Source organism: Schistocerca piceifrons, chromosome 2 (genome assembly GCF_021461385.2).
Source record: "Schistocerca piceifrons isolate TAMUIC-IGC-003096 chromosome 2, iqSchPice1.1, whole genome shotgun sequence".
Classification (NCBI taxonomy): Eukaryota; Metazoa; Arthropoda; class Insecta; order Orthoptera; family Acrididae; genus Schistocerca; species Schistocerca piceifrons.
In genome coordinates, this window is record NC_060139.1 from 477,026,155 (window position 1) to 477,040,766 (window position 14,612).

Genomic DNA, 14,612 nt, shown 5'->3' on the forward strand with positions numbered 1-14,612 from the left:
TCCAGCAGTCGTTTGTGCAAAGTCCAAGGGTGAATGCATTCATCTTCCATAGATGATCTCATATGGACCTAGGCCAGTTGAGCTGTGCATTTTGGCATTGTAACAACTTACCAAGTGTGGTAAAATGGCTCTGAGCACTATGGGACTTAACATCTATGGTCATCAGTCCCCTAGAACTTAGAACTACTTAAACCCAACTAACCTAAGGACATCACACACATCCATGCCTGAGGCAGGATTCGAACCTGCGACCGTATCAGTCGCGCGGTTCCGGACTGAGCGCCTAGAACCGCTAGACCACCGCGGCCGGCCCAAGTGCGGTAAACAGACATCCCAATTGTTGTGTTTGCTGCTCACATTAGGGCTAACCATTTTAATAATTGATTCTTGAGTTTCTCCTGGCGTATTTGATAATCAAAATATCCATGGGTGTACTGCCGGTCTACAATGGGCACAATATTTTGGCGATCATACATGTCACCATCATCAGGTGAACTGACGGACTGAGCCCCTGTGAACGTGCCGGCACGGAGACCCGTACGCTTTTTAAATACCCTCCGCCCGCGGCGCGCTCCCTCCGCTGTCCGCGCCCCGCGCCACGGTCGCGCGGTGGAACAGATTGCGACGGCGTCTGAGATGACGTCGGAGTGATGGCTCTGTCCGCCGTGGTCGTCACAACTATACGTTTGCTCGATTTACTCTTGATCAACCCAATCGCTGGTTCCCAAGCCTTGCTATGATTATAGCCACAGTCACGGTTTCTGAGGTCGTCATTGGTGCGAATGTCGGTGGCCTCTCTAACAACGCTGTCCCAATATCTCGACGTCTGTACCAGAATCCTCGTGCGTTCATACCCCATAGCGTGATTTTCCGACAAACAATGTTCAGCGACCGTCGACTTGCTCGGATACATCAGTCGAGTGTGCCTTGTGCCTCTGGTGTTCACGGCATCGATCCTCAACGGTACACATCGTCTGACCAATATACGACTTGCCATATTGACACGGAATCTGCTACACGCCAGCCTTCCTCAAACCGAGGTCATCTTTGGCGCTCCCCACCAGTGCACGAGTTTTATTTGGAGGACAAAACACAGTTCCGACCCGGTGTTTCCTTAAAATGCGGGCGATTTTCCCCGAGAGTGCGCCTGTATATGGAATAAACGCAGTGCCTACTTCCTCCCTCGTGATTTCATCCATCTCCACAGTTTGTGCTGTAGTGGTTGGGCGGAGAGCACGTTGAATCTGCCACTCTGAGTATCCATTTTTTCGAAATACAGTTCTCAGATGTTCCAATTCCTGGGGTAGACTCTCTGCGTCAGAGATAGTGCACGCCCTACGTACCCCATTCCTCTGTGAAGGGGGGTGGCAGCTGTCTGTGTGCAAATACAGATCAGTGTGCGTTGTCTTCCGATACACCCCATGACCTAGGGTGCCGTCAGCCCTTCTCTTGACCAAGACGTCAAGGAAAGGTGATTTACCCTCCGTTTCAGTGTCCATAGTAAATTTGATGTTGGGATGACTGAAGACCACAACAACAACAACAACCAGTGTTTAGCGGGAAACCCGAAGATAATGTGAAGGTGTTTTTTCGTAAACTTGAAGGTGCCGCCTTGTTAGGATCTTGCACAGATTCCGATAAGCTAGTAGTTGCCAAATTAAGAATTCAGGGAGCAGCACAAGATTTCACTAGCACGGAGTCTTTTTATTATTATTTTTTTATTTGGCCTTTGAGTGTGTACTCAATTTAGCCATCGGCAACACATAGTGACAATGTACACGTAATTGAATAAACAAATACAGAAATGTATATTTACAAGAATAAAAAGCTTAACTGTAACACTTTTGTACATAATGTTTTAAAAATTGAATTGAATTGAATTGGAAAATAATTAAAATGTCTTGGCTTACAATTCACACCACTTTTGAAATATCTTCATCAGCAGTCAGACTGGTTTGATGCAGCTCTCCAGGCTACTCTATCCTGTGCAAGCTTCTTCATCTGCCAGTAACTACTGCAGACTACATCCTTCCGAATCTGCTTAGTGTATTCAACTCTTGGTCTCCCTCTACGACTTTTACCCTCCACGCTGCCCTCCAATACACTGGTACTGATGGCAATAATGAAAAATTCTTGATTGTAGCTCTACCTCTACTGTATGAACTATCATTTGACAAGTCTTTCGGAATGTTACACTCGCTTCTTTCTGCTTTTAACTGCCGAATCTCTTCTTGCAGTTCATTAATAACAGTTTGTTGACCGACAATGTTGCTCTGGATTACGACATTTATTCTAATTTAACGCCAATGAGTCACTCAAATGTAAAATAAAAAATCCATCACTGCCTTTCGTATTCTAGCCAAACTGGAGTAGACCAACCTGAATTCCAGCGTTGGATGTCCCTGCGTAGCCGGAAGATGTTCATGCTGCTGCTGTTCGAAGTTTACGTTGTGCTGCACCTCTTCAGGACTGTAGATTTTCCATGATTATCCCACTTCTGACATCACTTCTATAAGGAGGTTATTTGTGTTGTTGCACCGGAGATAATTACACGAATATTTTGTCAGGATTTATAAACAGTGGGTCCTTGAGATGCGGCAATACGCGAACACCGAGAAGTAAATTTAAACAGTTCTATTAACAGAGGCGGATTATAAAAGACACACGCTATGCGCACCCATCATCACAGTGTCTGACACCCTAATTACGGTCGCATCGAAAGACTCCATAATGAGCTGAAAAGAGACATATTCGCGCCCATGGCCGCGCTAGTTAATACGACGCGCTGTGGACAGCGGCCAGTGGCGTAGTCTGTGTCGCAGTGCGGCCGGACGAGCGTCTACTGACCAAGCAAATTGTAAACATTTCAGACAGGTCGGCTGGCGAGCGCGTGTTACATACTATACGGCTGCGCACCATCTATAAACCCTTACATAACATACAGAAACTCATAGTCAGTGGAAAGAAACAAGGCAATAACGTTTTTTCTTCCTACTCACACCACAGTCTTACTTCAAATGCCTGACAGCGAACCAGATCTATCTCGTTAATAATGTACTGCTTGGAAGCAGTTTCTTATGCTTCAAGGAGTTCTGGCTCAAATATGAATTGAAATTACTTGCCAATTTTAAAGCAATCAGAAGTTTATGTTTGTAAAAGGAGAGAAATTTAATGTAACTCATAAAAAATTAAACGAAGTTTTTCAGATATCAGATTCATAAAATGCTGGACATTTCATGAAGTTTAAATTGCCTGCCAGACAGAACCAAATCACGAAAATAAAATTTGTTCTCCTTTTGTCAAATGGTTGATACCCCAACACTTGAGTAACATTCTAGGTTGACTCATAAGAGTCTTTTGTGTGCATTTTCCTTTCTACACCCACTGCATTTTTACAGTACCAATGACTCTGCCAGTTGGTTTGCTATGATTGAACCTACATGGTCATTCCATTTCACATACTTCCTTTTTACCTTTTATGAATTGCCTAAATGTTTTTTGAACTTCTAAAGCTAGTTGCCAATTTTTGTACTGCCCAAAATCTTATTAAGACCATACAGAATATTTTGCAGCCTTTTTCAGACAGTGCTTCATGATAGACAACTGTACCATCTGTGAAAAACCTAAGATTAGTCTTAACATCGTCTGCAATGTCATTAATACACTTTATGGACAGCAAGGGTCCCAACACCATTCCCTGGGTACAGCTGAAGTTACTTCTACATATTCATTCATCTATTCATTCTTTTCTTTGTGTGCATATTGTCATTAAACTTTCACTCAATTTAAAATTATGCATCTTTCCTGTCAAGAAATCCTCAGTACAGATACAAATTTCGCGTAGACTCCATATGATCGTTCTTTCGTTAATAAGCCTGTATTAAAATGCTTCTCGGAAGTCAAGAAGTACTGCCTTCATCTGATTGCGTTGATGCATGGCTCTCAAGGCGTCATATGATCAAAGCGCGAATTGGGATTCACATTACTGATGTGTATGACGTACTTCATTAAATCTGTGGTCCGGATATACTATAGGTTTCTACAACAGATGGATATCGAACTTATTGGTCCAGTTTTTTTGTGGATCACCTCTGCCGCATGTGTGTGCTTTTTTCCCGCAGTGCGAGAGACCTATGGCATGTTGTGGTTAAAAGAATAGATAACCCAGCCGCAAGTTTGCACAGAATCTGACAGGTATTCCATCTCAAACAACATTCACAACGGAATTCCCTTCCAATCGAAAGCGATGAATCTGTATCGTAAAGTTATACGAGACACTTGTAGTAATGTAGATATGCAGGTAGAAAATTTTTGGCAACAGTACCAGTAGATCAAATAAAATTTTAAAAAACCTCACTTTTAGAGGTAGCTACTGGATAGCGCGGCATGTTTGGTGAATCAGATCATGGTTACTAACCGACTTTGTACAGTGCGTCCAGTTTATGAATCTGTCTGTTTATCTATCTTCCAGTCTTACAAGCGTCAGATCGCTACTGCACAAAGAGCAATAACGCTTGAAAAATTACCGGTAATCAATATATATTTCAGTTAGTGGAAGAAACGGCAAACAAGAATATATTAACTACAGAACTTATATTCCATGCCTATTTGTGTGGAGATAGTTCCGGTATGTGTAAAGACTATCAGCAAAAGCTGATATACACCCGAAAGTTATCCCTTTCATAAACTCTTGAACCAGTAAATTTCCGGGGGAATTACATACAATAGTGCAAGTGTAAATTCTTATTTCTCCTAATTGATTTTTGTTATAGGAAGTTGTCTCTCTGTAATAACAGCGCGCGTTTCTAAACAATTTGGTTGTAAGAAGGTCTTTGCCATGTTATCTTAGAGCGAATGATGTGACAACTGTGCGCAAAAAAAAGATGTAAGAACACTCACAATAGGAGTGTTATAGCAGTAGCTACCTTCATTTATGAAATTTTTGTGTAAGTGCAATTAATGTACAGGCTATTTAAAATCGTTAATTAATGTAAAGAACATCTTATTATCGTGAACTCGTTAAATAGAGCAGGAAGTTCCACCATCTTGATATTTGCTGCGTTATTAGTCACAGTGTATTTGTCATAGAGAAGAGTGGTAGAAAAATTTTGTAAAAAGTGTCTTTTGTATGAGTATTCCATTCCAAAAACGTAAGTGACATTCGTTGGCGTGCCTTCTATTGCTAAATAGATATGCCATGTTTTTTTTTTAAATTTGAATAGCAGTGGATGACATACTTCTGCTCGGATTGTACACTGTCATTGTCAAAATCCATGTTCATGATTTTTAGATAAATGTTTGGTCTCTACTGTCATGTTACTAGGTGCCCTGCTGCAAATGCTTTCCTTTGTTGTGGCATATTTACTTTACTACTAGCCTTCATATCTTGCACTGTTTTCAGAAATGTCAGTGAAAGCGGCTTGACAGTCTGACAGTACGTTTTACTGGCGCTCCTTTAGAATTCTGTACAGAATTTGAGTTTGTTCGGAAGAGATAATGAATAATGTCCATGGAAAAATGATGTAGACATGGCATAGTGAATATCTAGGTCGTCACTTTTTGTCAGTACAAGTTAATAATTGGCTGTAACAGGTTTCTGATGAGGGGGGGTTAAGGAATATGACGTATTTATTAATAATCGTAGCAACATGCAAGTTGTCACGAGTGGGAATAATTCGCAAGGTGGAATGAATTAATATGGTGTTAAAGGAGGGTGGGGAGGGGGGAGGGTGAGTGTGCTTATTATTCTCGAAATACAACCAATTTTCCCTTTTTTTCATGTATTTGTCATAAACTTACTCTCTGATGGAACTGAAACAATTCTCAGATAAATTTACGAAAATGATGATGTTAAATGTGCTGTCAAATGACCTTGCTTCAAGGCCTGAAATTTTAGTTAAGACTTATGTGAATTTGCTTCCTTGGACTATATTCACCTCAAACTTGTTAACTATAAATCCAAATACCTGTTTGCAATTGACGGTTGGGTTGCTGAAATAATGTTGTAGTTACTACTTCCTCATTTCTAAAATATTTTACCTGTATTAGATTGTCAGTCACACTGACTGACGAGATTACTGCTGCTGTTGTTTTCCAGATATTCATGACAGCATATTGTGCCTTACTTGTACTTATTCCACAGTTTGTTGGGCAAAATGCTAGTTAGTTGGTTGCGTGTTCCATTGATCAATCGTGCGGTATGGTAGCCGTTATGATGTGGAACGTGTCAAGTGCACAAGAAATGAACATATGAAACAAGATTTACAGTACAGTGTTAAAGATTAATATTTCTATTATTTATCCCATTCCCTTAAATGGCACAACATGCATATAGGCCTACTGTATTTATGGATTTATTTATTCCTATCCAAGAATTCACCTATGGTCTAGGAGGAGTTGTCAAGGAGGTATGATTTCAATTTATTTTTGAAACTATTACTGCTCTCCGACATTTTATTTCATCTGGTAACTTGTCAAAAATTTTTATAGCAGCTTGTTTTACCACTTTCTGTGCAAAAGATAGTTTGAGTAAAGGATAGTGTTTCTCTTACTTTTTTCTGGTATTATAATCTTGAATGTCACTGTTGTTTTTAAACTGGTCCATGTCGTTGAGAACAAATTTCATTAGTGAGTAAATGTACTGTGAGGCTGTTCTAAGAATTCCCAATCTTTTAAAAAGATGCCTACAAGATGTGCAACTATGAACCCCACACATTATTCTAACCACTTTCTTTTAAGCAGTGAATACTTTTTGTCTAAGTGTTGAGTTACCCCAAAATGTCATTCCATATGACAACGAATGGAAGTATGAAAAGTGTGTTAGCTTACTAATTTCTATATCCTCAAAATTGGCAATTATTCCGATTGCAAAAGTTGCTGAACCTAGTCGTTTTAGAAGATCCAAAATATGAATTTTCCAATTAAGATTGTCGTCTATATGTACACCCAAAAACTTAGTACGCTCTACTCTGTCTACTGACTATTGATGTGTTATATTTATTGAAGGAACTGTACTTTTTGCAGCAGAAAATTGGATGTAATGTGTTTTCTCAAAGTTTAAAGCAAGTCCATTTGCAGAAAACCAATTAATGACTTTTCCAGAGAATTTATTTGCATCTTTTTCAGTTGGAGTTTCTTTTACTGGATTAATAATGACGCTTGTGTCATCAGGAAACAGTGTCGTTCAGCTTCTTGTTTCAGATAAGAAGGGAGGTCGTTCACATATATCAAGAACAGAAGGGCCCCCATTATTGAACACTGTGGAACACCCAATGTAATTTCACCCCAGTTAGATGAAATGGCAAACTTATTTAAATCACTTGACCCATATAAACTTTTTGTTTCCTGTTCTGTAGGTATGACTTAAACCATTCATATGCTATTCCATTTATACCACATAATTGTAATTTCTGTAGCATAATGTCGTGGTTTAATTTCTGTAGCATAATGTCGTGGTTCACACAATCAAATGCTTTGGACAAGTCACAGAAAATTCCCATTGGTGACATATTACTATTTAAAGACTCTGTTATGTGGACAGTGAAATTGTGTATTGCTGTCTCAGTGGAACAGCATTTTTTTAAATCCGAACTGTGATTTACTAAGTATACCCTTTCCGTTGAGATGGCTAACTACTCTTGAGTACATTACTTTCTAGAGATTTTTGAAAATGCTGTAAGCAAGGATACTGGCCGATAATTATTGACATATGTGGTGTCCCCCTTTTTGTAGCCGGCTGGGGTGGCTGAGTGGTTCTAGGTGCAACAGTCTGGAACCGCGTGACCGCTACGGTCGCAAGTTCGAATCCTGCCTCGGGCATGTGTGTGTGTGACGTCCTTAGGTTGGTTAGGTTAAGTAGTTCTAAGTTCTAGGGGACTGATGACCTCAGCAGTTAATTCCCATAGTGCTCAGAGCCATTTGAACCATTTTTGAACCTTTTTTAAAGAGAGGCCTGACAGTGGCATATTTTATCCTGTCTGGGAAAATACCTTGAGTGATGCATTACATATGTGACTCAGAACATCAGCTGTAGTTGTTCCACATTGTTTTAATATCTTATTAGAGATGTCATCTTCTCAAAAACAACATTTATTTTTCAAAGATTTAATAATTTTACTTATTTCACAAGAGGTTGTTAGGTGAAACTTAATCTGACTAAATTTTTTCAAAACTGACTCTTCTATGTACCGCCTGGCTTTTTCTTTTGAACTATTCTCACCAATTTTTTTCTCCTACACTTATGAAATGGTTGTTAAATACATTAGCTACTTGTGTACTGTTGGTTACGATGTTCTCATTCTCTTTAATAGTAATACTACCTACCCCAGTGGTTACTTTTCCTGTCTCCCTTCTAATAACATTCCATATTGATTTTATTGCTGGAGTTGTTAATTTCTTCTCTAACATACATATTTCTTGATTTCCTTACAACTTTTCTCAGTGTAGTTTTTACAGTGTAAAACTACTTCTGGATCTTTACTAGTTCTTGCTGTCTCGTCAGTTTTCTTTTTCTTTCTGAAGACCCTTTAATACCTATAGTATTTGTTTTTGTCCAATTCCATTGGGAACTGTGTGCACTACAACTGTATTATTGTCAGTATAGTTTGGACAAATGGTAGCATCAGTCATAAATATTGAAATCCTTTATTTTACAGATAGATTTCGGTCACTGAGTGACCATCTTCAGTGAAAATTACTCGAACTTTGTGGGCTCATAACATAATAGCACAACATTTTCTATGAGGTATAACAAACACTGTGATGAATACTTCCAAAAGATAACTTCACTTTTTGTGCATATGATAATTTTTAAAATTTGCAGAAGAGCATATCTTGTAATGGTAGCAGTTGCTGATCCAACATAGTACATGAAGATGTCTGTTGGAAGTAATCATAACAGTGCATGTTACACCTCATAGAAAATGTTGTGCTATTATGTTATGCCTCCACAAGGTTCGAATAATTTGCATTGGAGGTGGTTACACAGTGACCGAAATAGATCTGTAAAATAAAGGATTTCAATAAATTTCAACTTTTAAGAAGCTAATGTAATGTGTGATGTATATAGATATTCATCTTTGTGATATCAGACCTTATATTCGGAATTAATTCAGGTTTGATAGTAGTGAATTTGTTGCTGGAGGTACACATCCAGATTGCCTTTCGGATGTTGTAAGCAAACTGTTGCACGAGTAAATGGTAGGTATCTGTATTGTTCACCAGTGAGACATGTGGTAGGCTTATCGCCAGCCTCATTTCATCCCATGCAATAGTCCCTCACTTCTGTATATCTGTATCGCCTGCACATCTATGGCACACTGTTGGCATGATGTATTAAATTATCTAGTTTTCAATGTATTTGTACCCAGCCAGCTACATGTACTAACATATCATGTTCCATGAAATCCAGCGAACCATTTCCCAAGCTTAAAGGATATAGTGCCTGTTGTAATCTTCTGAAGTATTTATGCACTGCTGTTGTAAAGGCATGTGTCTATAAAGTCATCTTCAGCAAGTCGTTTGCAGAAACTACTTGTGCAAGTTGTGTCATGTGGGAACATCCCCAGCAACTTGACTTCTGCAAGGTTTGTCAACTTGCAGAGTAGCTTTTGCAAGTTAGTGGAAGAAATTTCCTACATCTTTTTGCAAGTGCATGCTAGTTGCTGTAAATTTTTCTCAAACTGGCAGAAGTTGTGTGTGTTCATTACCGGTATGAAAATGTTAGTGTCGAAAAGGGGAATGATGCGAAGACAGATGGCCCAGAACAAAAGTGCCATTGGAACCCTTAAATGTATATAACTGATCACCAGAGCCAAGGAAGTGTTAAATTAATTTGCAGATTACATTGTTTCACCAGAAGGGGAAGTAAAATGGAAGTACAGACATCCTTAGATTTTAGCTATTATTATTATTATTATTATTATTATTATTATTATTATTATTTTGTGTTAGCATAAAAATAAATGTCTTGCATTCGTAATAAAAGTAATGAATACTGTTTGCAAAAATAGAAGAGTTATTAAAAGGCTGTATGTTGGTGGTACGGCTTGCTGCATTTTTGTATCCTGCGTAGTAGTAGTAGTTGTTGTTGTTGTTCATCAACGGTGGTTGGTGCTCTGTTTTTAATCACAAGACTATAAACGCTCACTTGCATATCTCCTTATGCAACACTAGTGGAAGCACTTCTGGAAGTACTTGCAGTGAGTTCTTTTAATTAACCTGCAGAAGTAACCTTGTGCAAGTTTTTCTTGTAATGTAAACCTCCTCAGCTAGTGCTTGCAGAAGTTACTTATGGAAATTAGTCGCTAGTGGATACACATCTTAAGGATATGTACTCTAGTGTAGAGAATGGCTTCCATACCTCATAGCAGGTGCTGCTGCTTGATTGTAAGGATGCTTAAGAGTTTTTGTTCAGCTTTACAGGTAATTAATGAGTGATTTATTTAGTGATTTATTTAGTTTGGTCAGTCTGTCTGTCTTATTAAAATCCATAGTATATGACCATTACATGACTCCTGTCACCAACATGTAGCTGCCCACAGTGACTGACTATGGTTGTGGCAGTTTTTGCAAAATTCAGCCATGTATGATACATTTTTTTGTGCCTCCATGATCTCGGACATAGCACCTCACACATTGGGCACCCATCTCAAAATGTGATTGTATCACACATCTTGCCCATTCTGCACTGGATTCCTGATGACAGTAGGACCCTGCAAGGTCTGATGATATCACAATCATGTGACTCAAGACTGTTTCATCTACTGTGGTGTTCAGTGTACTCTGTACAACACAGCAGCTATCATGTGACTTCTTGGTAACGACCATATGAAGAACATCATTTCCATCAAGCTGTTAATTTTAAATGATACTTCTTTGGGCATTCATAGGCAGTTTTTAGTGTTGTTTATTCTCAAGTGCGTAATAGGTGCAGATACTTAATCTTTGTAAGGAGTGAGAAACAAAAATTACATGCCATGCACATTTACTCATAGCATGGTTGTACATTCTACTTGGTAACGTTTAATTGATTAACATCACAGGTTAATGTAAACATGAGTTAAGCCAGTGCAAATGTGAAAGTCTGGTACATTCCTAACCAATGTAATTGCCAGAATGTTGGATGCAAGCTTCAAACATGCCTACATTGTGTTGTGCAGGTGCTTGATGTCAGTTTGTGTGATTGAGTTCCATGCCTATTGCACTTGGTTGGTCACTACAGTGATGGTGAATGGTGGTTGTAGATGATGCTGGTGTTGTCGTCTGATGATGTCACATATGTACTCCATTGGAGAGAGATCTGGTGATAGAGCAAGCAAAGGCAACACGTCGACACACTGTAGAGCACGTTGGCTTACGGCAGCAGTATGTAGTAGAGCATTATACAGTTGGAAATCACCCCACTGGAATGCTGTTCATGAATGGCAGCACAATAGGTCAAATCACCAGTCTGATGAACAAATTTGCAGTCAGGGTGCATGGGATAGACATGAGAGTTCTCCTGCTGTCAAATGAAATTGCAGTTCCACCTGTAACCCCAGGTGTAGGTCCAGTGTGTGTAACACACAGGCAGGTTGGTTGAAGGCCCTCACCTGGCCTCCTCTCAACCAACACAAGGCCATCACTGGTACTGAGGCAGAACCAGCTTTCATCAGAAAATACAGTAGACCTCGACTGTGCCTTCTAATGAACTCTCGCTTGATACCCCCACCCCTGAATTCTCAAATGATGGTGGTTTGGGGTCGGCAGAATGCTGCAGGGCATCTGGCTCGGAACTATCCTTGAAGGAACTGGTTTGTAACAGTTTGTTGTGTCACTATAATGCCAGCTGCTGCTCAGATTGCTGCTTCAGATGCATTACAACGTGCCAGAGCCCATGCCAAACATGAAGGTTGTGCCTCTCAGTAGTGTTATGTCACTGTCTGGAGCCTGGTCTACTTGCAGTGATACATTCTCGTGACCACTGCTTCCAGCATTCGTGTACAGTGGTTACCCTCCTGCCAAGTTTTTCTGCAGTATTGCAGAAGGAACATCCAGCTTCTTGCAGCCCTTTCACACAATCTCATTGAAAGTAAGTTAGCTGTTGATAATGTTGTTGTCATTTTAAAGGCATTCTTGACTATCAACTTGCCATGTGCCACATCCAATATCAAAGGTAGCTAACACTCACAACTGTTACAGTATACATTTAAAGCAAACCTGATTTGCATCCTCATAGTGCTGCTACTAATGCTTCTCGTATGCAGTTGGCACAAAATTTGAATAGGTATCATCTTTCAGATTTAGAAACATGCCTACCAACTTTTGTTTATGTCAAACAAGGCCTTCTTGGTGTTGAGATTTTCCCTTTGACAGTGGATGTAAAATTAAAGTGAGGAGAGACTGCCACAAATGATGGGACTGGTGCAACTGTTTCCGGGTCGACAGAAGCGTCCGATCCCACGCGTCGGCTTTGACCCATGACGTAAAGGTGCTGCCGTGTGCGCCGTCATGACGGCGCGGAGTTTGGTTTGAGTGTGGCTGCCTCCAGTTCTGTTTTATTTTATTTACTTTTCTGATGTGTTCGTTCTATCCCGTGAGATTTTTTTTTTTAAAGACAAAAAACACTAATCAGCTACTGAAGCATCTTTATCTTCTATGGGTTGCAGGGGTTACGACCCCTGGGGAAGTGGGTGGGTATTCATGCATGGCTGTCTTCACTTACACGTTGTAGCTACGCAAGGCGTCTAAATTTGTTTATATTTGGTTTGCTCCCCCCCCCCCCCCCCCCCCCCAAAACACCCCATTTCCCGCGCTTGTCCCGTTAGTGTCATTAGGCTTCTTGTGGAAAGTGTGTGTGTTTGTTTTTGTTTCCGCCATATTTGTGACGTCATGGGTCAAAGCAGACGGGTGGGATCGGACGCTTCCGTATTTCCCTGTTTCCTTGACCAGCAAGCATATGCAAAATACTGCTGTGTAAGTTCTGAAATGGTGGAATTCTGTGAAGACTGTGTGTGCATAAGAAAGAATCCTCAAATCTACCAGAAGTGAACAGAGAAGTGAATGTGTGAAGACAAAAGTAGATAATTGTTACTACAGCAAGTAAGATTGAAGACTTGAAGATGTTGGGGCTGGCAATATTGGAAATGCTTCAGTGTAGCTTGTCAAGTGAACATAAAGGTGTCTTTAAAATTGGATGGAAGCTACCTGTGTAGTTGCATTAAATTTCAATGATTGATGGTCCAATATTTGTGGCATTGAATTCACATTTGGGAATAGTGGGGTTCAAGTCTCTGTCTGGCAATCTAAAATATTCAGGGATTTCTGTAAATCAATCTGTGTGATTACCAGTGTGGTTCCTTTGAAAACTAAATGGCCGATATCATTCCGCATCTGTGTTCTATCTTAATTTTTGTTACACATCTTCTGACGACTTTCTCACTGATGGGGTGTTAATCCCTAGACTTTTAACCTGAGTGAAAGTATAGCAAACTAATGTACTGACTTGAAAATAAAATTAAATATTAAGTTTTCCCTGTACTTATCACTGTTCATTTTACCAAACATCTTTCTCTGTGTACACAGATCCACAACTTTATAAACAAAATTACTGCCTCCTCTGTTTGTCTTCATCTTCCTACACTTCTTCCATCTAAAAATAAAAAAATGGTTCTTTGTTGAATGATTCTGCAATAAAAAAGGCAAAGGTTTTGTTGTCATGAGAACTGATCATTTTGGCATACTGTTATAAAATTTTCACTTGAAAATTCATTTATTTTTAAAATTTTAAGTTTGTTAAATTGATGAGTATCTTTAAACTTGGTTTTGAAAGCATTACTTGTAAAAAAAAAAAAAAAAAAAAAATAAAAAATAAAAAAAAATAAAATGCATGACAGTGTATGTAAAATACTTTTAATTTTTTAAAAATTTCCTTGAAAAAACTTCTGTTTGCAATTTAACAAGTGTAAGGCATGACTTCTTGTGTCAGCACTAATAAAATTATGAAGCCATAAAATGTCACTTTCCAAGCACAAGCAAGCTTAGAGTGCATGCCATGTGTTCTAACTGGATGCTCATAAGAGCATTGAACTTGGCTGTGGAGGTGGTCTTGCAAGGTTAAATTGAATATGATAACTAATACTGAAGCAAACAGATAAGAGTAAGCTGAATCTATTGTATACCACATAGACCATATCTCATTTCCTGAAAAGACAAAAACGTTTAAGTAAAGACATTGTAGTTGCCCTTATTTCATGAAACGTTCCATACAGAGGTCTTAAGCATATTAGATGTGGTATTCCATGAATGTGACACATTAAATCAGTTCCCAAACAAAATGGAAAGTGTTAAAGATCAATTTTTTTTACTATCTTTCTTTTCTCGATTTTGCTTAAGATGGCTTAACGTTATCTGCTGCATATGTTACTTTATACTGAAGTAAAATATCTTTTACTGTAGCTGAGTAAAAAACTAATGCTGCAATAACACCTGTACTACTCTATATGTTAATTTAATTTCAGTAAGAACGTTATCACATTTTAACAGATTGTGTGACGAATACACGCACGTTGTGGAAGTGCTACAGTTGAAATGGTTTGTATAGTTAATTTTCTTACTGAATACAGTTGTTTCTA

The 14,612-nt window shown here is 39.1% G+C and overlaps 1 protein-coding gene across 6 annotated transcripts in view; it reads left to right on the top strand.

Moving 5' to 3' along the window:
* The first annotated feature begins 4,828 nt into the window (after positions 1–4,828).
* Positions 4,829–14,612, top strand: part of LOC124774954 (epsin-2) — a 148,328-nt gene continuing 138,544 nt past the window's right edge. For 4 of the 6 annotated variants that reach the window (XM_047249663.1, XM_047249668.1, XM_047249667.1 and 1 more), the window contains exon 1: positions 4,829–4,946. The gene's annotated coding sequence lies outside the window, so the exon portion shown is untranslated. Of the gene's footprint in view, positions 4,947–5,019; positions 5,151–14,612 lie in introns of those variants that run through there. The other 2 variants (XM_047249666.1, XM_047249665.1) reach the window with 2 other exon arrangements.